The following is a 27,272-nucleotide window of genomic DNA, read 5'->3' as shown; positions in this document are numbered from 1 at the left end:
CACAAAAATGTGAATAAAAACAGCACAAGAACACAAAAGTGTTCAAGCATCCATTATAAACAGTTCCAATTTCCTTTTTAAATGTCAAGTACAAAAATATATATTTTACATGCAAATAACACTGGCGTGTTGTTGCTAATATACTCCTGAAATTACATTTTCTTAGCATGACCTTTCTTGCTAACAATAACTTACATTTTAATTAAATCTGTGGCCATTTTCATTTCATGCCGAATATCCCCGTGCCATGTATTACTGAACTTTCAGGAAAGAAAGTTTAAAGGTCGCAGGCTTCAATACTTGCTTGAGTTAAACTTCTTTAATAATATATGAAAGAAATTACATGTGTGTACTATCCCTACTGGTTTGTTGAAACAAGGTTTTTTAGGCTTAAACCGCCCTCACTTTCACCAAACTCTATATGTCAGGTTAAGAGTGAAGTGTTTGGCAAGGTTTTAACTTCAGTGTCTCTTTCTGTCTTTGCTTTTTGGCACTTAGAGGTCTAGTGCTGCTTCACTAACACCTAAGGCTACTCTTTGTCTCAGTAATGAAGAATCACATGCTGATTTTCTTTCCCAGGAAAAAAAATACAGTGACAGCTCTGTATTTTAAAGGGAGGGGAGCTTGCATTCTGGTGTAAGTGATTACAATCTGGTGAAAAATCGATTGGGGCTTTTGAGGATATACAACCTTATTCAGATGGAAATAGTACATTAATCTGTTAAGAAATTCAGGCTTCTTCATGCATAGATGCTACTTTTACTGTCGAGTGGTCTGAGATGAATCCAGAATGTCACTTTGAGTTCGTTCCCTGAAGGAAGGAGATACAGAAGATGCGTAATGAGAACCTGCCCAGCTCCCTTTCCCCAGACGTACACGTGCTCTTTGCTGCCGCAGACACGCTATCGGTTATTGCTGTGATTTAACAAATACACTTCTCTGGGCTCTAAGAAACCCTGAAATCAAAACTTACTTGGTTTTCTCTGCAGGTTTCTGACATGCTCTAATTTTTTATAGCGTTTCATTATGCATTCTCAATTCTCACCCCAGCCCCGAGCTTAGCAGTAGAAAGTTGATAATTTAGACACCCATGGAGCATAAGGAACAAAGATGTATTTTAGAATTAGGTCTTGGCAGCTCAGCCTCCCTGCTGGAGCTCAGAGCATTTCGTCAAGGCTGTCTAATCCTTCAGGTTAGCTCCTGCCTGTCAGATGGGGGGCTTGGACCTTGCCTTTGGTGTTGAAATAGTCACAGACTCTGAAGCAGACCAGAGCTAGAAACTCTGGTTTAAGCTTTCTGTTAATTTACTTCTGGGTTTGAGACATATGCAAGCTGTAAAATTCTGTGTAGGTGTTTGCAGAGTCTTGGGAAGAAAATATATTTAGTTCTGACTCCAAAGAGCCAGACTTTTTGCTAGGTTGGTTATAGTGCACTTGGGGAGCTATTTGGAAACAGCTTTTTGACACTGACCTCTGAGATCAGCAGAGATAGAAGGGGAGGAAAAATGAATTCCTAGAGGCAGAGCATCTTTGCTATAATTACTTCACTGTTTATTGGCCTTTTAATAGTACATTGACAGTGATGGTTGTCTTTTATCAAGTTAAAATGCTACAGTTGCTGTCTGCTAGTATAACAGAATGACAAATCAAGAAAGAGGTAGAAATAATCTATCATGTCTTAAAAGAAAAAATGTCTTCCTCGAGGTTTTAAACAGCCATGAAGCTTAGATGGAGGTTTTTTCTGGGTATCAAATGGGTTTATTATATGGCCGAGCTTGATTCCTTCTTATAGCATCTTAGGTATTGCAAGTGTAATTTTGTAAATAGTCTGTATCGCTGACTTCAATGATGGCCTGAGAGCAAGCAACTTCACAATATGATCTCCTGATGTGTCTTCAGGATGCTGATAAGCTGCATTTACAACTCATGTTATTGAGATCTGGAGCAAGCGACACAGAAAAAAGTGTCCTTTTTGTGAAGGACACATCTTCATTAAACATTAATAACAGAAGGTGCTGTAGTTTCCTGTTATGGTAGGATCTCCAGAACTTTTTTGAGGACTCACCAGGAATTCATTTGAGGAATTCATTGCTTTAAATATTATCTAAAAAAAACAAAACAAACCAAGTTTTTCTTACTTGTCAGACATCAGACACTAGCATGTGTGTGTTTGTTCCTGTGAGTGTTTGGGTTTTGAGGTTGGGTTTTTGTTATTGTTGATGTCTTTTTTTTTTTTTTTCTTAGATTATATAACAATGACAAAAGACAGACAAAAGTAAACAGGAAAAAAAAAAAGCAGTGACATGGCCACAGGTCTTCCTTTACTTATCATAAGGGAATCATCAGCCAGGGGAAGAAGATAAGCAATGAAGTGTGTATCGCTGAGCTCTGGATAACTGGAAGCAATTTCTGATCAGACTGAGCACTTGCTTCACATCAGTGCATCTCCAAATAAAATAAGAAACGACCCCATGGCACTATGTTTATAAAAAGAAAAATATGGAGGGGAAAAAAAAATAAGTAAGCCAAGAGCGTTATCCTGCAATTGCACCCAGTCATGTGAATAGAAGCTTAACAGTTTAATTAAGCTTGTTTGTGGGCTGTGTTTTGATTCGCATGAGCTTTGAAGGAGGGTTCCCATAACCTGCTGTTGGGGCCAACTGGAAAATTTTCAAGAGAAGTTTGGCTTCTGACCCAGGATCCTGATGCATCTCTTCAAACATCTGCAATGGCACACTGGGAGCAACGCCTGCAGAAGAGGAAATTTAAGATGGAAATTCCTCTAGCTGCTGAAATTTGGTGGTGAGCGTAGAGTTGCCAGGAAAGTTAAGTTTTCTCAGAGTTTGTGGGGCTTGGGACCATGGGTAAGTGACACAGCGGTGGCTTGGGCTGTTCCTGTGTTCCTAGTGAGGGCAGCTATGTCTCATAAGATTTTTAGATGAGGAATGAAGAAGCAGGAAGAGGAGTAACTTGATTCTCCTCTGTTAAAGTGGCAGCTGGGGAATAAATCAAGTGGAACATCCTGTGTAAGCACTCATTCTAAAGAATAACACAAGTTTGTTAAAGAATAATGTATGAGAAATGCCTCCACTGATCTAAAACCTCTGAGTGGCCTGCAGCCAGAACCCTATAAAATATTCAATTATGCAAGTAAAAATTTGCCTGGCAATAAATGGCTACTCTAATTAGATTTTGAAAGGTGCTTTTAACCTTTTCCCCTTATTAGAAAATAGTGAGGATCTGAATATCCATTACACTGTGCCAGACTCACACTGTTGTAAATGCCACCAATTCTTTTAAGATGAACTGATGTGGTAGAATAGAGAAACAAGGGAGAAAGTGTTGTGAAGGGGTGGAAAGGTTTCCAAAAATGCGCCTCCTTGAAACTAGCAGTTCATATCAGAAGAACTTCTTAGTGTAGACACTCCATGCAGAATAACACCATCGTGTGTGTTGTTTTTTCCTTTCCATGATGCTCAAGAAAGGAGGGGAAAAAAAAAAAAAAGGAGTGGTTATGAATATAGCAAGACTACCATTAGCATCTTACAATATGACACAAAAAAGTCAACTTGTATGTCTTCTGATCGCTAAACAAGGGGAGGAATGGAGGTCAAACTCCATATAGATTGTTAGAAATTAAGCAGCTTTGACAGGAGCAGGGAAGAAAAGAATGTAATTGCCTGTACACGTTATTCTGCTGCCTCATCACAAGTGTCTGTGTGGTGATGTTAGACTGCACTGGGTCCTTTTACCTTCTTGAGTAGAGAAGAGACAGGTTGCCCAAAGCAGTTGCTCTTGGCAATCCTAGTTGTCTTCCTGAAAGAGACAGCAAGAAAGATGCAGCTCTAAGAATATCCCAGTACTAGCTGGTTAAAAATGGTAACTAACAAATTTTACGAACTCGGGCATGCTGAAGCAACTAAGCAGGATCCTTACAATTGATTATAAGCTTTGTCATCTTGTGTTTTGATAACTTTGTGCCATTATTGCAAATGCATGTCTCAATAAAGTTTATTATTATTATTCATTATTCTCTAGGGATAGAACTGACTGAATAACTATGAATAAAGATTAGGCACTCCATTTTCTTAAGATTAAAAAGCTTTTTGCAAGGATCAGGTGGAAAAATCTTTGGTGCATCTAGCATAAAACCTGCGCATTTGCCATATGGGAAGTGTCGAGTCTGAAGGACCTAGAACTAAGTGTATTTCTCACAAAACCGATGTTCATGTTAGACCTGGCCAGGCTACAAGACACCATTTTTCTGTGTTTTCTCAAACCTGTAAATATTTTTAATATATAAAAAACCCATTACATTGCCAAAACAATTCATAATGCCCTGCAATCTAAAAAAAACCCCACAATGGAACCAAAACCGGAGATCAGTTTAATGACCAGCTATCATTACTGCCTCAGAGATCATTCACAGGGTCAAAACATTAGGACCTAGAGTTTCCAAATGTATAAGTTAATGTGTTTTTAGAACTTCCAGCCTCCTTGCTGGAGAGCAAGAGATAAGCCCAGGTTAAGACTTGAACTTCCAAAATTTTGGGTCTTGGCTACATCTGGACTGCCAGTGCCTGTGCCCCCAGGCTTTAGAAAGCCTGTATAGTCAGATGTGCTGTATGGTGCTGAAGTCCTGGTTCTACACGAGGAATTTCTGGTGTAATTAACAGCCCTGGACAGCACGGGACACTCTCCGGTCTAGGAGATGCCAGTAAAGACTAATGGGTCGTCTGATCTTGTATCCTTAGTCCAACAGGAATTAGAGCCCAATGTTTCTTAGGAAGGTGAAGTAAGTTCATAATGTATGCAACCCCCCACACACACCCATTTGAGGCATGCAGGAAACATGTCCTATCCCTGAGGGTGATCATTCTTTTAGCATGGTAACCTTTTTCAGGCAAGAATATCTGTAAGTGCCTTGAAGCGTAAGGAACATTTATGGATCTACATAAATGCATGATAATAATAGTCAGTGCCCTTAGCCATGAGATTTGATAGACCTTATAATGTAATCTTAACTAGTGCAGTGTGTCTGCAGATAATGCTCTTTTTTTGTATGCACAATCCTACTACTTGCCACAAAATATCATGCTGTAGTAGTTTTAGTGTCCTTCAAAAGTAGAAACAAGGCAAGAGTCACCTTTCCGTGCAAATAAATATTCTAGTTGTAATAAAATGAAGTAAGGACAACTGCGGTTTTATATCATTACAAAAACGCCCAGCTCCAGGCATGTTTAATCTCTCAGAAAGTGGAAGGGTGTGCTCTGCTAGGAAAAGTTCAACATGTCAAATTCTTCCCTTAGTGTGGTACTTCTGATGTTTCTGAGTGTCTTTTAGACCCATCTTCTGGTGACTGACACCGGATTTTTGCTTAGGTTTGTTTCTTTACATCATTCCTCTTCCCTCTGTTTCCTGTAGAAACACCAAAGAAAGATAGACTCACAGGGTGGTAAGAAAACTCCTAGTTTTTACTGGGTAAATAGTCACAAAATTGCATCTGAACAGAAAATTTCCATTTCTGTGGAAACATGTCAACACATATTGGCCAAATTTACAGTTGCTTCTTGTATAAATCTGCTGTTCTTCTCCTAAGGAGATCAATGCTTGAAATTAAGGTTGCTCAGGAATGGGGAAATATGATTTCAAAAATCTTGTAATATTACTCAAAGTGATGTTATTAAAGGAGACACATTTTAACAGCTACTTTTCAGAAATTTCTGCCTGTTTTGGCATATCACTGTTAATATCTTCCATTTTGCTGTGTACAGAAATTTACTGTGCTTGTAAGTGTGTGCCCATGCTTGAATAACCATTTCTGTGTGTTAAATGGGTGATAGATAACTCGCTGTCTGCAAATGCCTCCACACAGCCTCTTACTTATGCACAAAATGGAAGATGACTAGTACCTTGGATTTTTTTTTACAGAAATGATAAGGAAAAAGCAGTTCTTTCCTTTCTACCAAGACAGTAAATGTGCTAGAATTATCTCTATCTTTTTTAATATTTATATATTCATAAACCAAATCAAATCACAGTGTTTAGCGCTTCTGGCCTTACTTTAGCAAGGTACTTCAGCACGTGCTTAGTTTTAGATACAGGAGTATCATTGGCTTCAATACCACTGCTCAATGGTTTCAAGTTATGTAGATGCTGAAGCACCTCATCAAAATGTAGCCAAAAATTACCGGTAAGATAGGTGTGATATTGTTTGAGGAGACATATCTAAGACTGACAGCAACTGTGTTTTAATTCTACCTATTTTTCCTGGCATATTTCTATATCAAAGTCACGTTGCAAGTCAGACATAGTTATTCACTGTCTCAACAACAAAAATTACCGAATGTATTGATATTAGAAGGTTGCAGCCTGAAGTCTCTCTATTTTTTTGTTTAAAAGTCATATTTTCTATGGCATTGGTACAATATTTAGAAAAACATATGAAGCTGAAGTCTAAAGGACAAAAAAATCTGAAAGTATAGCTTTACAGCAAACCTTGGGAAACCTATTCAAAACTCCATATTCTTTGTCTTTCAGTATGACTATGATAGTGTCTGAGTTTCGAATTTTCTGACTCACAGAGGCAATTCAGCAAGAATAGTATCTTGTGTTTCAGTCTCCTGCTCATGGATTTAAAGAGTCAAAAGAGCTCTTGAACTTGCTTTTGTGAGCACTCCTCATCTAAGCTCATTAATAGTTTATGTTAATTTATTTTAAAAAGCAAGTTTCTTCTTTGATCTGAAGCTTATTTATGATTATATTTAGAAAACACATTTCCTTACTAAGTAGCTTTCCCACCTAACACACAGGAAGACTGCGGTACTGTAAAGCTGAGCCACGGGGTCAGACACAGTCGTGAAAGGCGGTTGGTGCTGAATGCTCTGGATTAGATGAGCCAACTAGCAACAATCATCTCAGTTCAGCAATGGCATCTTCTATGTCTCTCTGGTTTCAGAGAACATTGTTGCATAAAACTCTATATCTCTTCTGAAATTGGTCTTCAGAGTCAAAAGCTTTCTGATTGTTCAGAAGCTGAGGCTGAAAGACAGAAGAAAAATATCACAGCAATGCAATTTATTCCTGAAACCTGCTGTTTTCATATTTCCTTAGCTTGGTGGCAAAACCAGAATGATCAATATGCAGAATGGAAACGGGTGACAAATACAAACTGACACAGATGCAAAACAAGTCTTATGACCCATGTAAACTTCCAATTCGAGAGCACAATGCTGTAGGAGATCTCGTTAGTGTGCGCTTGCATGGAACAGAAAGGGGAGTCATTTGAATAACATTAACATTGTATTAAGCAAGGCAACCTTATCACAGCCTAGGAACATCGGGTGTCTGAGAGACAGCATGCAGAAAGATGCAATTCTGAAAAGATATTACATTAAAGTAGAGCTGTGCCTTTGGATTTGCTCTCGTTTCCTGGAAAGAGGTCGGTAGCACTTGTACAATCTTGGGTGGGAAATGCAACTACTCAACATTCTGCAATGTATGAGACTGGTCTTATGATAATTACCCCCACCCCCAAAATATCCCAGATTTGTGACAGTGGTTTTCAGTTGTTTCAGATAATGTTTGTAAAATAGCCTATTGTCAATGCTCTTGGTTCCTTACTCTGGAGACCCTGATGTTCTCACACTTGGACAGGTAGTTACAACTGATCATGTTAATGCTGTCTTCAAGAAGGCTGAGTAGCAAAGGGGAGAACTAAAACAGTGGTAGGAAAGATGGTTCTGCGTTTTTTATTCTGGCATGGAAATTGGAAAGTCTTGCCTTTTTCTTGCTGCCAGGGCTTATATTCAGGGCGTTTAAATCCACATTTCCTGTCATTAACAGAGGACGTTACATGGATAGGGAGAGAAGGTCTTAATCATCTCCAGACTGATTAGTGAACTTCCTCAAGAAAAGACACAGGTTTCAAGTCTGACTTCAGTTGTGAGGCAAGGCTTGGGTCTTCTAAGGCTTGGGTCTGCTGTATTTCAGGTGAGTAAATCCAAACACTAGATCTTTGGCTAGATGGTGGTGCGGTTTGAGAGAACACGATCTCTGAATTAATACATCCACATCTGTCCTAGAAGTGATACAGGCTGGGGAGTGCTGAATCCAAGTGTCTCATTGTGAAAGAAGTAACAAAGACCATGGAACTGCCAAGTTTGAGATGGTATGTGTAGAGAAATACATTTTGGGTACTTAGAGAATGTAATCATAAACCATGCAGAGATTTGAGGGACTGGTGCTCAAAAAATAAGAGGATCCCTCATGACTTTCCTCTTGCCAAGTCTGAAGATAAGACTGAACCTAGGAACCTTTAGTTCCACCCTTCTGTGTATCTGCTGTGCTACTAATTCAATTAAAGGAACATAGATGCGCTGAAGACGTTTTTGCTATAGTGTTTAGCACTGTTCCTGTTACAATTAGGAGTAAGAAATGTTTACAAGTGTCCTTGGTGTAAAAGGACCCCTAAATAATTATTATAATTGCACAAGAATTGCTTATAATTGCTGGACTTCCCAGAAATGACTTTCAGAGGAAATCCGTGCAGCCAATTGCATTACTGGCTCCTCAGATCAATATTGTATTAGTCCCAGTGCACGGATGCCCACAGGGCAAAGTAGCAAACTATTAGCATTTCATTAACAATATACCACATCGCAAGACTATTACTCAAACAATTGATGACCCAGGCAGGACAGATCTTCACATTTTTATGAAGAACTAGTAATCTCCTCCTCCTCCTCCCCCACCCCTTCTTTTCTTCACTGCCTTTCACCCAAAAAATTGCCATGATTTTCAGATTTCCATACATTAAACTCTTCCATTAATATCAGAATAAATTCACCAGGTCAGCAAGAGCATCGTGATTTACAGTGTATTTTTCCAATGAGTTTTAATACTACTATGAAAAAAAAAAATCAAACTCAACACCCTTCAGGTTATATCCAGACTGATTTTTTTTTTTTCTTTCTTTCTTCTAAGATAGACAAAATTGCTGCTAAGTAGTGGCATATTCCTAGGTGAAACATTTCATGTGCGCTGTTGGTCTCCATTTGCCCGGATTTTCCATAAGGGCTGCTATCGGCCAGAGGGGCACTTAAGCTCTTCCCAACTCAGGCTCCAATTATATTTAGATGAAAGTGTAGCATCTTTCTGAACAATCCAGTTGCTTCTCTGTAACAGAGGGAAAGAGGAAGTCATAGTACCAGTAACGTGACCTTGCCGAAGAACTAGAAATAACTCAGAGATGGAGCCACTGGTTTTAAAACCATATATATATATATATGTGTATTAGCATCTAATTATTTAATAAATACAGTAGATGCCCCAAAGATCAATCAGTCTGCTAAAGCAAAATGGAAGCAAGGAAAAAAAAATTAAATATTTAAATTAATTGCCAGAATTAAAACTCCAAAGTTTGGTTCCTCTGTCCGTGTGTAAGTATTTCCTAAACATTCAGTTTTAACTTGGAAAAGGCCATGAGCATCCAGCACTTCCTATTGATTGGAGATTACTTATGCAGGAAATTCTCTAAGATTTGAGGCTTTAAATTTTAGGCTTCTGTCTTTCTAAAGACCAGGACATTTGGAAAATACAAATAGAGTACTTTTTTAGTTGTTTTGCAGAGGAAATAATTTATTTAAACCCAAATCTGAATTTAAATGCATATGCTGTTTTGAAAAATTAATTAAGTGTCTTTGTAAAGGTATCCCAAGAACATTGTCTCAGATCATTCAGCTGCTTTGCGTATCCTATATGTCTGCCCAAGCAGCTGCCTTCAGGTCTATAAAATCACCGTGTTACCTGCACACCTTGTGGGTTTTGGCTAGTGCATATTTAAAATGAATTACTCCACAAACATTAAGGTCACAGTTTTGCATGGAACAGAGAGACTGCAAGAGGTGAAGATGAAGTGTAATGCAGCCATCTTCACACAATTTTCTCTATTTTACCACTGCAGATATAAAGCTTTATAATTCATGGACTGTTTGCATTTCGTGTATGCGTTATAGAAACAGCCTCTGGTTGATAGAGAGGGAGCTGACAAAGATTATTTTTATTTATTTATATGTATATAAATTGTTTTAATTGCTTTACTGTACAGAATGTTTGGAGCTAATCATATTATTGATATTATTGTTCTGTTTTGTCAATGGCCACAGCTGGAAGTTTCAAAATTTATTCTAACTATTTTTTAGCATACAGTTTTATTTTCTTCTGTGAGAACAGAACTGAGTCCTGTATAATCGTAGTCACCTTTGCTGTGAGGGGTAAGTGAGTAAGATCTCAGGCAGCAAACAGAAAAATAGCCCATTACAAACCATTCAGTAAAAATTCAATGTATTTTAATACATTATATTTCCTATATCATAGTAATAACTACCATTACGAGGAGGAGTTTTGCTTCAGCCTATAGCAATTTACTATTACTTTCTATCCTTATGAGTTAGTCCAAATCCAGAACGCGTGGACAGGCTCAGATTTGGTATGAAGTTAAGGAAAACAGTAATAGATGCTATACGATAGCCTGATGTTTCCAACAGCAATTAATCAGATGATTTAGCAGGTGATTCTATGAAGTTAGAGGCCTGATCCTGTGGCTGTGGCATCTGCACCGGAGTCTATATTATGGACCAGGGCACTTCTACCAAGCTGAGAGCAAAAGAACACCTGCTATGTGACACTACCCAAACACATCTGAGAAAAATGGAAGAAGATTTAAAAGTAAACACAAAAAATCGCAAAGCCCTAAAAAACAAACCTCAAAAAAACCCCACAGCACAAAGCAAAACCAAAATAAAACATTGTCTTAGACCATATCTCTCAACTAACTGAGAAGGTTGCATTACCAGAAGAGGTTGTTGCCTTGGCATCGAAAATTACCTCCTTTACCACCGGTTAAACCTATTCCAAATTTTAAACACTTAGACTAATCCTGTTCGTAAGTGGGATGAACATTTGGGATTGGGAGGACTTTACATTCGATGTATGGACCAGTTGTGTCATGAGTATAGATACACCAACATCTGATGAAATATTTTGAGGATTAGGGTGCCTGTAAGTAAACCTGTTCTAAAGTTTCTATTGTGCCTTCTGTCTTCAAGTAAGTATTGTGTTTCAGGCTCTAAACTCCTTATTCAGTATATCTGGGCATCTGATCTTTACCCTGTATCCCTAGTTTAGACAGAACTGGTAAAATAGAGATGTGCAAAAAATCTTTTTAATTTCAGCCATCTTGGCTCATTTTTGAATTGTTCTTAGAGTGCTTGTGGCACACAAGATGGAGAGGCATGAAAAGCTAATAATAATGCTAAGACTACAACCATGAACTTAGCTCTCTTTTGTCCTGATCTGGAAAAAAGATTCAGTGAATGCAGCGTTCTGTCTTTTTGTCTTATCTATCACCCTACGACATTCATTCAGATATATCCCATTCATCACTCGTCACCACAGGCATCGGCTTCTTTCTGTTAGACTGCCACGACAAGGGATACGCATCAGAAACCAGCAATTTGGGAAGCGGAAGGGTTAAAGAAACCTAAGGATATTAGTGAAGGTGTCAGGAAAATTAATTTGGTATTTGAGTTCTGTTTTTGTCTGCTAAGATCTCCGGGAAGTGTTCAACATGTTATCTTAGCAATTTACACTTTTTGGAATGTGATTTATCCTTATCCATTTACAACAGAGTTCCTGCTGTTCGCTTTATAGTTTTGTTTTTCGTTGTTTTGGTGAGATATGACATTAATTCGCCTTCACATCTTTTATTCATTTTAAGTATGCAAAAATTCTCTAAAATATATTACCACATGAATTCTGGAAAACACAACATTGGATTTTAGTAAAGATTGGAGATATATATACACATATATTATTAAGAAACATAGAAATCTGTCATGGAAGAAGATATGACAATATTTGTCTATTTTAAAGTCACACTTTTTAAAATTAAGGTGAAAGCATCTGTGAACCATAATATCTAATCCGTTTGTCAACTGGTGGTTTTTCCGTTCATCCTCGAGGGGTGCTTGGCATCTGCCTTCACCAGCGCTCACATGAAGGCTGCTTTGCAACGTGCAAGCGTTCTTCCTGCCGACAGCTTGCGATATGGAGACTTGACCCTTTGCGAATTGCAAAGGTTTGACCTGCAAGTATGGATGTAAAGGCTGTAAACGTGCCCATAATAAAAAGTGAATTTGCACGAGAAGCATAAGTGAACGTATAAAATACAAACTACCGCTCTGTATTGAAATTGATTTACTAGTCAAGTAAGTACGTCATTTCAGCTTTTATTTGTGAGAAGTTCTGTTATCAAATATACCGCTCCTTAAATTTACAGTATTTGACATAAACGTAGCTCCTGTTTAAACCTGACTTAAACTGAATCTGATTCATTTGTTAAGCTATGCTGTGTTTTAATACCTAACTCCATACACTGCATACACTGCAAATTATTATATTTTTCCAAAGCTGATAGCCAGAATTTTGTAGTGTAAGGTCATATTTTGGTCTTCTGTGTAAGCATAAGACACCTATAAACTTTCTTATTGAAAGACATGCAGTGCATTTCTATAATTGTCATGTGATATTAAACAAGCCTGGAGCAGCATCAAGGCAGTAATGGAGTTTATTTACTGTTGTTTGTACTAAACTTGTACGTAAGTGCTAATTTTGTTTTACGCTTTCACAGGCCAATAGAAAACAGTTGAGCATAGCCTTTTAAAGTATTTTTCTGCCATTCTGTTTTCATTAACTTCAAAAGAAAGATGGAATTTCAATGGCGCACAAATATTTGCTTATTAGGGAAAACAGTTTAGGTGTCAAGGTTTGTGCCAGGTATAAACTGAATGATTCCATATGGTCTTAAAAATAACTCAACTACAGCATCAAATCCCTTGTTAAAAGGTTCAGAAAAATGCAGAACAGCCTAATTTAGCATCCATCACTTTAGGAACCTTTACCTTTTCGCTGAGATTGATGAAGAGAGGAACCATGGCAGATCTGTCATATCCATGCTACTTTCACTGGAAAGCTATTAGACTCATAGAAATCATCCTAGAGTCTCTCATTACTCAAAAAGCAGAGTCTTTGGAAGCATTCAACCCTCCAAAATGCAGCAGATTTTTTCCATAAACCAAATACCATAAATATTTCTCCGTAAGATCCCATATTGTGATGGTTGTCTCAAGTATCTGTAAGAGCTAGACTCACGCTTCAGACTTACAAGCCAAATATACATCCAGAAATATCCTTGTCAGCTTCACCCACATCACTTCACCCTCAACTGGACCTACGAATAGTAAGACTGCTGGCAACTTAACCTGCTTCAGTGATTTTTGCTACAGGTTTAGTAGCCAATACCATTTGACTGATTTATCTGGAATACTTGAACACCTTGACCAGCCTTCAAATGGTACAAACCCACAGATTACAACATAGAGAAACCAGCACGGATGAAGCTGTCAATCTGAACGGAAACAACCATCCTCCAAATACAGCAAAAACGCTCTGATATGCTGCCAATGCCTCGTTTGCTGCTGAATTAAATCTAAAAGCACTGATACCCAATGTGTCAAAATTGCAAACAATGACACTTCTCCTTGGAAATACACCACAGCTTTGAAAGAGACATCTGAAGTACAGACTCGTTCTAGCAGAAAAATGAAAGCCCACCAAAATTTCTCCCTTGTTACTAGATACCATGTTATACCACTATGTACAATATGGAAAATGTCCAGATAGTTCCAACCTATACAGCAAGACTGAGACATGGAATCATCCTTCCTCATGAGAAAAACTCATAGTCAAAAATAAAACTGCTTTACTTACTTTTATTAGGCCACAATATTACATCTTGTAAGTGACGATTGTGTCTTTTGTTATTTGTATAGTATTTTCGGTATACCGTGTCTTAATCCTGTTAGCTTCTAGGATCTAGTACAATAGTTATTGAAATGGTATGGCTTATAACATCATGAAGCAGTAGTTTTAGACCAAAAATTCATGGCTTTCAGTTAAAATTTAATGCAACCCATATTCATCCATATGCCAGTTCTGTAGCTCACACACTACAGATGCTTATAGGCTACATCATTCATAATGTGACCATTTCCAGGAGTTTAAAGATAAATACATGGAAAATTACAGTTTTCATTTACTTTTGTGAGATATTAAAGTGGTTTGTAAAAACAAATTACTATGATGACCCATTCTCTGTTCTTTTTAACCTGAGCAAAAATTTGGGGTTGTCATGTATTAATGCAGTGACAAAAACGTCGATGCAATTGTGCTTTGCAATGCCAATTAGTCTGCCTTGTAATATCGGAAAAATTTGCTGTTACTAATTGTAATACTTAAAAAAGGATTTACAAACCTGCTCTTTGATGGATATAAAAAATGTTCTAATGCATCTGTGTACCAACAGCCTAAGCTGAAGAAATACTAAGGAAAATTTAAAATCTGTATGGTCGTACTTGTTAGGATAGGAAAGATTTTTAGGTGCGTTTTTCTCCTGTACTTAGTATTTTCTACTGTCAAACTTGATGTCTCTCCCAGAGAGAGCGCTGACTTTGCATGTATTTTCTTAGCCAGCCGTTCCTCTCCTTGACTGGGGTGAACCTGGGTGCTGACCCCAGAGTTTGGGTTTCAGAGGGGCAGAGCCATCTGAGGAGAGGACATTGTGGCACTCGGGGCTCACAGTTCTTTCAGGGTCTCAGTTTATTTATCCTCTGGCATTGGCAATTTTCTGAACTAAACTAAGCTAATATAATTATTAATTCTACTTAATTCAGAATCAATACTGTTAAAGACAATGGGACTATTTCTTAATTAAAAAAATAGAATAAAAATTATGGCTAGGTAACATGTCCCAGCTCTCTCCCCATCCGTGCTATTGAGGTATTCCCACCCTGCCTACCACTGGCCCCAGTGCTGAACTTAGTTGCAAGTGATATTTTTATTTCCTTATTTAGCCTGAGAAATAACTAGGTATCTGATGTCCTTCCATGGACATATCCAGAACGAAGTCATAACGTAGTCCATAAGTAAAACTGGTAATATTTTGGTATGTGTACTGTTTTTTCAGTATGTGTTGTGTCTCAGTATGATATCCTCCCTTGCGTTTTACGGACTATATTTTAAATCATAACCAAATTTTCAAAACAATTTAGAAACAACGGCGCTGAGTTCTAATTTTCCTCTAAAAAGGAAAAGTAGGATCTTGCAATCTGCAGAGAAACACGCCAATGTACCACAAGCCTGTGCAGACTGATGCAATTGCTTTCCTAAGCAATGAGGGAGGAAAATGTGACATTCAGTCATTTTTAGCTCATGTTTTGTTTCATTCTAACAGCTTTGCCTGGTAATTTTTCCTCCAAAATACAAATAAATGTCACATTGATGAGAACATTGCCAAGCAGTAGTAGAAAATGATTTGGTTTTTAGCATAAAATATTTTTTTTAAAGAAAGTGAATCAAGCATCATTAGATCTCATGAAAAAGTAGTCAAGAAGTGGTTTGAGCTGTACGGATAACCTAGGTCTCCTTACTGAGTTTAAAGGTGGGTAAAAAATTAGATAGTTCATATTCAACGTTCGGTGTGTCAGACAAAATATATGCAAGAGTCAGTGACAGCAGCATAAATGCTAATTGATAGGATGCTGGGAATGATTTTGTATCAAGTGCTAATCAGACTGTTTTTCCACTTATCAGTGTTACTGCTCAATAACTGACAACTTTTAGATTATCTTGAACGTGTTGAAAATCTGCTGTGCTTTCCAAGTGACTTTGACGTTTGTGGTTCGTACAGAATCCAGAAGACTCGAGCAGTAGGCTTCCACATAGCAAATACTGAGTAAGAAAATTTTACCATAATAAGAACTGGGAAGAATTACCTATATGGAATATTACAGTTTATTTTTTAAAAACTTATGACATTTAAATTTGTTCAGGTTATTGAGAAATGCAATTTTATGGCTTAACAAATCTGGGTCTGAACATTTTGGGAGATTTTTTATGTTACTATGTCCAAATAAAGATAAGATACCTATATGTACGTGTTTCTGGGAGGGCTAAAAGATCAAATAACACCAAATACTGAAACCGTGTTAGGTATCATAAGCTACATTTACATTGGAGTGGAAATGGCAGTGATCAAAACCTGGCTCGGCACTGTGAGGCATCACCTCACCCGTACCATGACCTCAGCGGGGACCAGGTAGGGCATCCCCAACGTGAGACGTCAACACAGGGCACAGTGGGTTGGGAGGGACCCACATGTGGGGTGTTCCTGTGGGACCTCGTGGGTCCATCCCACCAGTTTGCAGGTGTAGGGTGCTGGTCTACAACCCCTTGGGCTTAGCTGTAGAAGGTGTTTAGAAATGTGTGGGTGTTTATTAACATTTTACAAGTGTGTAGTGTGTACGTAGTATGACTGATACTGATCCCAAATGTAGGTTAATTACAAGTCATTAGTAAATCAATAAACCGCTTCAATCCTGATTTGGTTTAAACTACATGAACTGAGCAGTTTTTCCTTGTGACAGATATCAAGAGTATAGTGGTATTGCTACTAAAGAATGTGATAAGTAGATAATACTTAAGTAAACTGCTTTTGCAGAAATTTAGAAGTCGTAATGTTAGTATGGAGTCTCTGCTAAAAGGTGTTGTTGTTTTTTGTTTTTTGGTTTTTTTTTTTTTTTGAAAGGTATACTTTGGAAATGTGTTGGGTTTTTTTGGAAATTCAAAATCTTTATTTTTTGGATTGTTCCAAAGTGATGGTAATACTTTGTTAATACTAAGAAATAACAGAAACTATGAAATGGAAATATGACTTGTATCTTGGAAAAAAAAAAAAAAAGGAGGGAAAAAAAGCAATGCTAAGAAGCTAGCACATCAAAACATTCCAGCTGTCAAATTTCATAGTTCCACAGTGAATCTTGTATCTTGGCTTATTGTCTTGGGTTTGTAGTTTTTTTAATTAGACTTTGAATAATAAGATGAAGATATGGTTGTGGTTTTTGAACAGAAATTAGTTTTCAGGCCATTAGCATATTTATATAAGTAATATTGAATGTGACCCTTAGTTAAAAAATTCACAGAAAATTAACTTTTCCCTTAATAGAAATGGTATTTTAGAGCCACTTTAATTATCTGTAATAGAACACAACATTAGTCTGAGATAAATTCTCACAGGAAAAATATGATATATTTATACCAGCAAACTTAGCTCTGTCAATTTGACTTGAAAGGAACACTTAAGCCTCGAATTCGGTTCACGAAAAGTTTGAGCATTAAACTCACATCAGGGGAATGGCAAAATACTAAGCAAAAGTAGAATGTCTTTTCTTTATATAGTCAGATTTTGAAAGGTTATAAATGTGTCCCATATCTTCATGGTTAGATACTTAAAGCTTTCTTTTTAATTAGGTAAGCATATGTTGCAATACATTAGAAAACAAAATACAACCAATGTGTATTTCCAATACGCTGTTAGGAAACACAGAGATATTAATTTGAAAAAAATAATTTATGAAATGCATTTCAACTACAAATAGCACATCATAATGTCACAGAAATGAATAAAAATGCTGGCGTTTCCAAGAATTAAGTAGGATTTTAGCTTTAGCTCTCCATCTCTTTCCCTACTAACCGAAATGAATATGTAATGCCTCAAACAAAGTAGTTTCATATTGTAATCTTTGATACCAGCGTGCTTAAGAATAGCATTAAGAAAGGTTGCTTCATACTGGGTGCTGAAAAATCAGTACTGCTGGGGAGAATGATAAATACTGCAAGCTGCTATTAAAATAAAAATAGTTACCAATATATATTTATGGCACTATTTTTAATTTATTTTTGTATCATTGCACATCATGGCTGCTTCATAAAAATTCCAGATGAAATTAGTATTAGGAAATTCTAGAAAGCCAACCATTTAAAATAGTCATTACAGCTCCAGCACTGGGGTGCTGGACCTAACTCAGAAAGAAATCGTTTTTGCATTATTTAAAAAAAAAAAAAAAAAAAAGAACAAGAGGGAAATAGTACGAAGTGCTCAGGGGTCAGTATAAATCAGGATTTGCTTTAGTGAGATGAAACTCATAGTTTTGAAGTTTTGTTCTTAATAAGCATGAATTCCACCACTATAATAATTTTCTCTCTGTTCAGGCGTATAAAGGAATTGTTACCCAGGTTGGCTTGGTTAGGGATCTTTAAACCCACTGCAAGCCCATGTGCAGTAGGAGATAGCAGCTAACTCCAATGTGACCTACAGATGCAAAACTGAGTTCGAGGCCTTACCTAAGTTTCTGGCCACATCTAGTAAAAGAAAATCCATTCCTTGAGAGCTTTGCTTGCTAAAAAGGAGAGCAAACCCAAGCACACGCCTGTGGGACAAGATGCTTCAATAGCAGAAGAGCCAGCCGGGGATGTTTAGATGTGGTCTGCAGGTCCTCCTCACTGGGAGTCTGAACAGGAGGCAGAATTTGAGTAGGGGGGGGGAAATCACTTCGGAAGAGCCATCTTATATTCTGCCATTTGCCTGCTGACCTAGATTCACTCTCTGATAGAGTTATGATGTTAGAAGCAAACATTACATATGACTTGGGTGTGTACTGGAGTAGAATTGTAAGCTGGAAGCAATTATTAGGCTTAGACAAGTGTATCTGGGTTACTTAAAGACTTTGGAAGTTATTTAATCTTGAAATGGAACATGTTCTATGTTGTCTTTCCATGTATACTAATACAAGGATTAAAGATGCTAAAGCCTAAAACTTAAAATGCTAAAGGAGTCTGCATTAAGACCCAGGCAGATCAACCTGTTTGATCTTTGCAGGCAGAAGGAATAACTACTGGAGTTGTATGAGTGCAAGATGACAGAAAAACAATAACATTTTGGAGACGTATAGATTTGTCAGTCTAGCTATACATAAATCACTTCCTCTCTTTACTGGAAGATTTCATCAGTATTAGAAGGACCAAATTACCTTTCCGTCATTACTGCAGGGTCTAAGCCCCAGAGATGTTGTTCTCCTAAGTTAAGGATTAATTTAGGAGGTAGGAAGGTTTCATCCCTGCATTTACACCAAAAGAAGGATAATAAGTGTTTTTCCCAGGTACTGAATATTTTTGGAGGCTTTAAAATATACTTATTTTATGTGAGGAGGAAATGAAGTTTTTGTGAGGTGTATCACCTAGTAATTTGGGCATTGACTTATCTGAAGATTGGTTCCTGGACCCTGACAGTTGCCCTGTCCTGAGTAGGGATGAACAAAGAACTGGAGGAGAGGAAGAGGAGGAGCATAGGAAGAATCAGGTCTGTGTTTGGAATGAGAATGTGAAAAGTTACATTTCAATTTAAGAAAACTTTTGTGGAGAAGGTTAATTTGAGAACACGTTTCTAATAAAGTGTTTGCTAAAAACTCAAATGAAATTAAAAAAAAGTTAAATATTTGCATGGTTTGAAACATTTGTTTAAATCACGTAAGCAAAGTTTTTGCTTACCAAACGTTACCACTGCACTGTTATCTGTGAGGCCAGCACTTATACTTACGCTTGCTTAAGAAATATGAAACTTGGGTTCAATTCATCCATTAGCCTGAGGGCATTTGAATCCTGTCCAGGAACTTGCTTAAAATATGATGAAGTATCTCATTTAATAAATTAATATTTTTCTATGAAACATTACTTATCAGCCTTTTCCTCATTGTGAAACATAGTGTAGGGAATCTATAATTTTTTCTGGTTCAAGAACTTTACCATCTTCATTTTGCAACAGAAATCAGCATATTTTAATATTAAACAAAAATCTTGACTTAAATAATTTCCCTGTGTATTAAGCTCGGTAAGAAGTATCAGGCTCTCAAATCCATTAATTTAATATGAGTAGTGTCGCCTGCAGAAACGCTACTGAATTTATTGCTGAAAGATAACATTTGGATAAAGAGACCATTCCTTCACAAATGACTTCTGAAAAGAAATCACTGCCCTTATAGAATCTAATTTAATTAATCTTCTAGATGAAGGCAGTAGTCAGTAGGAAGAATCTGATGTTGTTTAGCCCCATTCTTATGAATATTAATATTGAATAAAATGATTCTTCTGTTTATTCATGAATACTATAAATGTGCATTCAGAACTCCAGCTCTAAAAGTTGCCAGTAGTTGTTTTTGTTCCTCTGTTCTTGTAAATAAAGACTCTCACTTTCCTGCTTTTGATTTATACAAAATGTTAACAACAGAAATTATGGCAAAACTCTCGTTTAAGGGAGAATAGGATTAATGAATGTGGACCATGCTTGCCCGAAGCTGCACTCAGAGAACCCTACAGTATGTCTGTGTGTCTGATTTGAGAATTAACATCTACAGCACCCGACAGTTTAAATTGCATAATTATGCTAGAATACATAAATAGACATACAGTTTTTAGGTCCCTATGTGAACAGAATCTAATTTCATTGTAAAAATCCTATAAGATGCCTTTTTTTAAAAGACCATAATGAACCAACCTTTATCTTTTCACGCACAGTGCATTAGCACAACGAGAAAATAATTTGAACAGTATTAACCTGGATACAACAAACTCGGACCTGGTAGTGTCAAAGTGGTGATTTCACAGTTTAATGGGCTGGGGGCTGGACGATAACCCCAGTTTCGCAGAGCCCTTCTGCTTCCCTTCAGAGCTCCTGCTCACGGGGCCGGGGCAGCCCGATGGCACAGCTCTGCAAAAGCAGCGTTTCTCCCACATTTCACCCCGTCAGAGGCTCCCTTATGACACAACATAGTCCTAAATCTCGTGATTTCAAGCATTCAGACAGCAAACAGTTTCAGCTCCCGTGGAGTTTTGCACAGCCAAGCTGGATCCAGCCTCTACTCACACAAACAACTTACTGTCTCTGTGCAAGATTGACATTTTTGAGGACTAGCAAGAACATTAGGAAATATATTTCCAAACAATGCAGTATTTACACTCTTTTAAGATGAAACAATGTTTTGAAAAAGATTAATTTTATTCAAATCACGTTAATAAACATTAAAAGGCGATGGGACTTCCATGTGAACCTCGTAAAGAGCAACATCCCTCAAGCAAAATTTCATTAGCTTTTTAAGACTTCAGTGTTTCCTGGAAATGTAGAGACACAGTATTCATTGACCAGCATTTTTCCCTTTCACTTATAAAGTACTTTGTAAAAAAAAAAAAAAAAAAAAATCAAAACAATGATGTTGCTTGCAAGTACTCTCAAAAGGCATAAAGATGTCTAAAGCTGGATCTGAAATTGTTCTGGGAAAGAAAGGAAAAGGAAATAGTTTGGACTCAAATCTGAATTTTCACTGCAGTTTTATCTTCTCTATACAATTCTGAAACAGCAGCTTTTACTTCAAAATTACATATTTGCCTTCAAGAAGTAGCAATTTTATTGTGCTGTGGTTGTACAAGGGTTCTATAGGCAACCATGAGTCCACTACAGACCGTCTCCATCTCTTTGCATGTGCTAGTGAGTTTCAGGGTATTTGGCTGAATGTTTATGTTTTTATTTTTTAATCATTCAGGTAAGTCATGTTTCAGAAGAGTTTCTATTTAGACATTTTTGTTGGAGTGTGGATAAATGAAGGGACTTCACTTGCTGTCTTTGCTAATTGTATCATAGAAATTTGGTTCAAAGCCATTTATGATCACTCCCTTAGTAACATTGTAGTAAACATAAAGGGAAGAAATATCAATGATGTAGTATGACAGATACAGCACTAAACAACTTTTCCTAAACCTCTGGAGAAAGTTATTTGACGCTTAAGTGACGAGTTCTTGGTCCATGACTTCTTCACCGTTTCAGCAAGATCTTAGATGATTTTGTGTTTTGTGAAGGCTTTAATTTTTCTTTTTTTTTTCTGCCCACAAATGCTGTATAATGTTGTGGCTGCATATAGAAAAAATGGGATATTTGTAGATTAAAATAGATGCTGATCTGCTTCGTTTAAATATAATTTATTTTTAAAGGAGGTAATGCCATTCTTTGCGTTACTCTGCTCACAAATGAGAGCACTCTCCAGCTTGGCAAGTTGATCATTTGTGCCAGCAGACCTGTAAGTGAGCTAAAACATTTCTAGGATGTAAATTTACATGTTGCGTCTTCTAGAAATATAATTTTGCTCTTGTGGCTGAAGTAGATAAAGAATATGAAGAAAAGATGATCGCTGGTAGAGAGGAGAAAGGGAGTCTGGTGAATTTGGACTTCTGAGTTAATCTAAGAGCGAAAAAAATTGTATCTCTGTTTTCAAAGTGGTGTATTCTGGTAAGTTTTCATTTCAGAGAATGTTTAGATCAAAATGTGCTTTTCACTCCTCAAATATTTTAGGTACTATGAAGAAATCCTTCAGGCCTGATGATACTGCATCCTAAATGGTAAGATGTAATCGATATTTTTTTTGAATGGTGTTATGCCTTCCTTGAATGCGACACTTTCCCTTCTCACTTGGGTACAATCTCGCAAAGACCTGAAAGCCATTGCCTTGAGAGTTGGCTCTGCCAAGATGCCGCTGCTCTTAACGTGAACTGGGAACTCCTGTATTGTGCTCAGAGAAGATAAAATCCTGATAATCAGCGCTTTCGGTTATCAGCACTCTAGTGCTCATAAAAAAGAAGGAGGAACGGTTTTACACTTGCCAGTGGCAGCAGAAAGTTGTTTGCCTGTCCTGCCGTACACTGCACAGAGCGCGCTGAATCTTCCACTTTGGTAGGCTGGGAAATAGAACTGTTATGCCGCGAGCGTAGCAGATAAATGTATTTCTGTGTTGCTGATTACCGCAAAATATGCGAGGCCTGACCTAGAACAATACTGCAGCTTAATTCTGTATTTGTAGAGATTATGGTTTTTATGTCAAGATGCTGAGGCGTTTACATGATGTGGATATTTTCCAAAAGCTAAGAAATAATGAAAAATGATTTTCCTAATCTAGTGCAACTGTTACAAGGAACGTAACAGCTGGTGATCTACAATTCGGTGAGAGATGAACCAACTGGTCTATTCACCTGCAGAACATAGATAAAAATTAATAAGAAAGTGGGAAGTTAAATAATGAATGAACATCCAAAGAGGAGAAGGTGAAAGATGAGCAGCAACGCATTCTGGTGTAATTAAGGTAGAAATTCTAAGCAGTCATTAAAATAAAAGGTAAAGATGGAAAAGTTTGCTCAGACCAGAGGTTTAGAAAAACTTGAGCGATGACTTTAGATACTAAGAGAGGAACTGAATACCTACGCTTCTTGGGCATTGTTGCTTGCAGACTCGATTCAGAGTATAGCTGTCTGCAGATAAAAACTGTTCTAAAGTAACAGTGTGGAAGTACAGGCTGTGTTTCTGCTTTTAGAACAGAACTTGTATACTGTCTAGGCAGACAGGGATGGAATAAAACGCAAACACTTGAAGCCAGATACAAAAGCAGAGATTCTGATATTCACCTGAAATTTTCCAGAGCAGCCAGCTTCCACACGTACGCAGAGCTGGCCAGAGCAATTAGGCAAATAAGCTCCAGCTTCAAACCAGAAACCAGGGCGCTGATAAAACACACCCCAAGAAAAAAAGCGCTATTTCAAAAGGCATTTGTGGCTACTTTCTCTTTGATGTGAATCTTAAAGAACAGTTGTGTTGCTTTTCATACGGGAGTTTTGTATCTTGGACTCAAGCTGAATTCCCTTCCTCTGAAACGGTATGTGTAGAGTCCAGCTGGCTAGTCAGGCAGGTTGGTTGGGGCGCTTTGCACCATCCCTGCCACACTAGCGTACAGCAAAGACTTCCAGGGCGAATCTTGGCTGTCATTATACTAAAAGAGGGCATTTTGGCTAAATTTAATGCATTATTTATTCGAAAATGCTTTTCAAGTTACTGGAAGAGTATAGCTTCCCAGACAAGTTTGACTCTACTTTTCATAACCTCCCCCCCAAAAAAAGGGGGAGGGGGAACAAAAGGGAAGTATTAACTATTCCCTATTTAATATGCAACACAATTAAAATAGCATGTGCCATATGGTTCTGCTTTCCTTGTGAGAAGTTATGTGGTGAACCGAGGAAGTAGCCCTGAGTTTGCTCACTTTCCAAGATGAGATGATCAGATTTTAATTCTTCCCTATCCAAACCTCATTTGCCTTATACTGAAATAAATGTCTTCTAAAATGCTGAGGGGGTCGTGTTTGTCACTCACAGAGTTTTCTGGGCCTGAGCCGGGTTCCTGCAGTGATGCAAGCATGCCCTTGCCTAGCTGTACATGTTACATGCTCAGTGGAAAAACCTCTGACGAAAAAGCACTGTGCACATGTGGCATAGAGTGTTTCCAAGGGTCCTCTCTCTGCTTAAGCCAATAAAAGGTTCCTAAGACTGTTCAAAGGCAATTAGCTCTTGGCGAGGAGTCCTCTCATGCCAGATTTGGGCTCTCCAGCCCAACCGTTTCAGCTGCAAATGTCTTTGGAAGAAGCTCACAACAGCAACTCTATGGCATGGAAGGAAAGGTCTCTTCTGCTTTCTCCTTTTCACTCTTAGCATGGAGATGGCAGGACACCTTTCTTGGTGTCTCAGCAAATGCTTATCTTCCTTCAGAAACCAACCCTGATTACATCATTTCAAATGTTGTTTAAAACTTAGAGACTCTAGAAAAGGGCTGTGCGTAATCTTAAACCACAGCAGTTGTTTCCACACGCGCATTGATCCTAAAGCGTAATGGTTAGCCTTAGCTTTTCTAGTTTTCTCACGAGGTGAGTCAATCATGGCTCTCCGTCTGGATTACATATAAATAAAAGCAGCAATTTATTTATCAATTGGTAAAAGTGCAAGACTCCTATTTCAGAGATAAATAATTTTTGTTTACTGGCAGGTGATTATTTGTATTAACAGATGAAATACCATCCTTAAAATGACCAATATTTTCTCTGACTTGACAACATTTTCATCAAGCTGGAAAACTTTCCCATTAAATTCACTTTGAAAAGAGAACCGTACAAAGACTAGATTTATTACTCAACAGATGCTCATCACATTGCTTAATGCTTTATTTCATGGTCCATATTCATCATCCTTTTTTGATTCTTAAATTTATACCCAATTCTTTTTGAACATCTGGTGTTCTTTTTCTTCTGTGTTTGTAACAGAATAATTTGTTTGGGCAAAGTGTTTCTTCTTATAATGCTCTTATTCCTCGTGGGTGTTTGGAACATAGGCAGAATAGGACTTCTGCGATTAAATGTAAAGATGTTTGCGAGATTGTTTCTTTTTCCAATAAATATAAATTTATTCCTTCGGTGACATCATCTGTTGGCAGCCTTTGACATAAATCTGCTGTTGCTGGGAACTGGGCAGAATGTCCTTGTAAAGGAAATTGTTCTGTGAACAATTGATCTGTGTCCAGGCTTCAAGGTAAATTAAAAAATAAACAAGCTTAGATTTTTTTTTTTTTTTTTTTTTAGAATGAGCATTAAACTTGGGAATGTAGTTTATTGAAAATTTATGAATTGTTCAACATAATTTCACATTAGCTATTTGCCATATGCCATATAGTATTGATTTGCTTTTTGGTAACCACATGTATCTAACGGGACTGTTGTCATCACGTCATCTGAACGGCTAATATAGCAGTACTGAAAATAAAGGTTGCATTCTTGAAATCTTAGCAGATAACTTTAAAATCTCTGTTTTTTTTTTTTAAGTCATAGATATTTTCTGAGACAGATAAAACATGAATATGAAAATTTCAGGAATTCACCATGGTGCCATACACCATATCTGAAATCTCATTCTGATCCTGTCAGCCCCTGCACGCTCCACTCATTTCAGTGGAGTTGCTAGTACACGCTAGCCAAAAAAGGTGGGAAGGAAATACGTAACACATACTATTTTTTTAATTACCAGATTACAGTAGTTTTTTCAGCTACAAATTTAAATGTTAACAATATTGACATTTCCTGTTAAATCTTCCAGGGCGTGTTTCCTTTCCTTTAAACAGGAAAAAAGAAAAAAAAAAAAAAAAAAAAAGGGAGCAATTAAAAAAAGTACAAACCTGGGAAATTCAATGCCATAATGCTAATGCTTTTAGGCAAAGATATGGTCATTAAACATAGGAAAGAGAATTAAAGCAGACACTCTAACTCAGCTGTTCTTTCTTTGATATAGTGATATTCTTTCATTGCCTTGGTGACTCTAGGGAGGGGAAGCTGCCTACACCTGCCCTCCAAGGAACTGCTGACTTTGCCTGGAGGAAACATCACATCTGCTGAATTATACAGCTCTTTCATTCTTCAGCCCAGGTTGCTGGTGAAGACTTTATATATTCTCCCTCACCTTTAATACTTCCAGCTGTTCTTCTTTCTCATGAAAGGAAATCCCTGTGTAAAGACACAGCAGTCCTCAAGGTATGCCCAGGTTTACTTCTGGTGTTCAAATGCAGTAGTGTGGGGCAGGAAGGTCTCTCAGAGTATCATCAGCTCTGCCGACCTGCTGCAATGCAGTTCCTTTCCCCTCGGCACAGGTCTGTCTGGCACGGTGCTGATAGTGAACTCTGAGCAGGTTTCACCGGCTGCAAAAGAGAAGAATAATGACAAAGTGCTCAACTATTTCCCTGTTTGCTTAAGTTATAGAAAAGATCACCAGTGCTACTATAAGTTATTGTAATAGCCCATTTATTCTGCTAAGAAGCCTTCTTGGAAATTTCATCCAGAAACAGCTCCCAGACTATTTCTAAATCTCTCTCTCACCATAGCAGATCCGCGCAGCAATTTTTTAGGACGTTCTGAGAAGGATTCAAGACTGGGAAGCCTGGCAGACCTTTTTGTCATCTTGGTACTTGGCTTCACAATCTTTAGAGCATGAGATTTGACTTCTTTGCTAGCATGCTGTACTGCTTCAGGATAGGAAGGGTAACAGAGGCTGTCAAACGTTGACTTGAGCGCAGTGGGTGCTAAGATCCATGGCAAAACTTGGAGGTTGGGGCTAGATGCCTCACAAACATTAGAAAAAACACTGAGTATTAAGTAGAATAAATTTATCACTCATAATTTTTGGAATCAATCAGTCAAACGTTGAAATTTCTCAAAGAATTTACCTAGTTGCTCTCATCTCTGGTATATACGGCTGTGTTTAGCATGCAGAACATGGGGCACGTGGCACTGCAAGTCAGACGTTAACAGAGAACATGATGAAGCCCTTTCTACTTGAAAAGAGAACTGAAAAGGTGGCAGTCTTTTTAGCCACCCTCATGTGGAGCCCTGAGTTTTGGGAAATACCAACTGCAACTTT

Source organism: Grus americana, chromosome 4, assembly GCF_028858705.1.
Source record: "Grus americana isolate bGruAme1 chromosome 4, bGruAme1.mat, whole genome shotgun sequence".
NCBI lineage: Eukaryota > Metazoa > Chordata > Aves > Gruiformes > Gruidae > Grus > Grus americana.
This window is presented reverse-complemented; position numbering follows the sequence as displayed.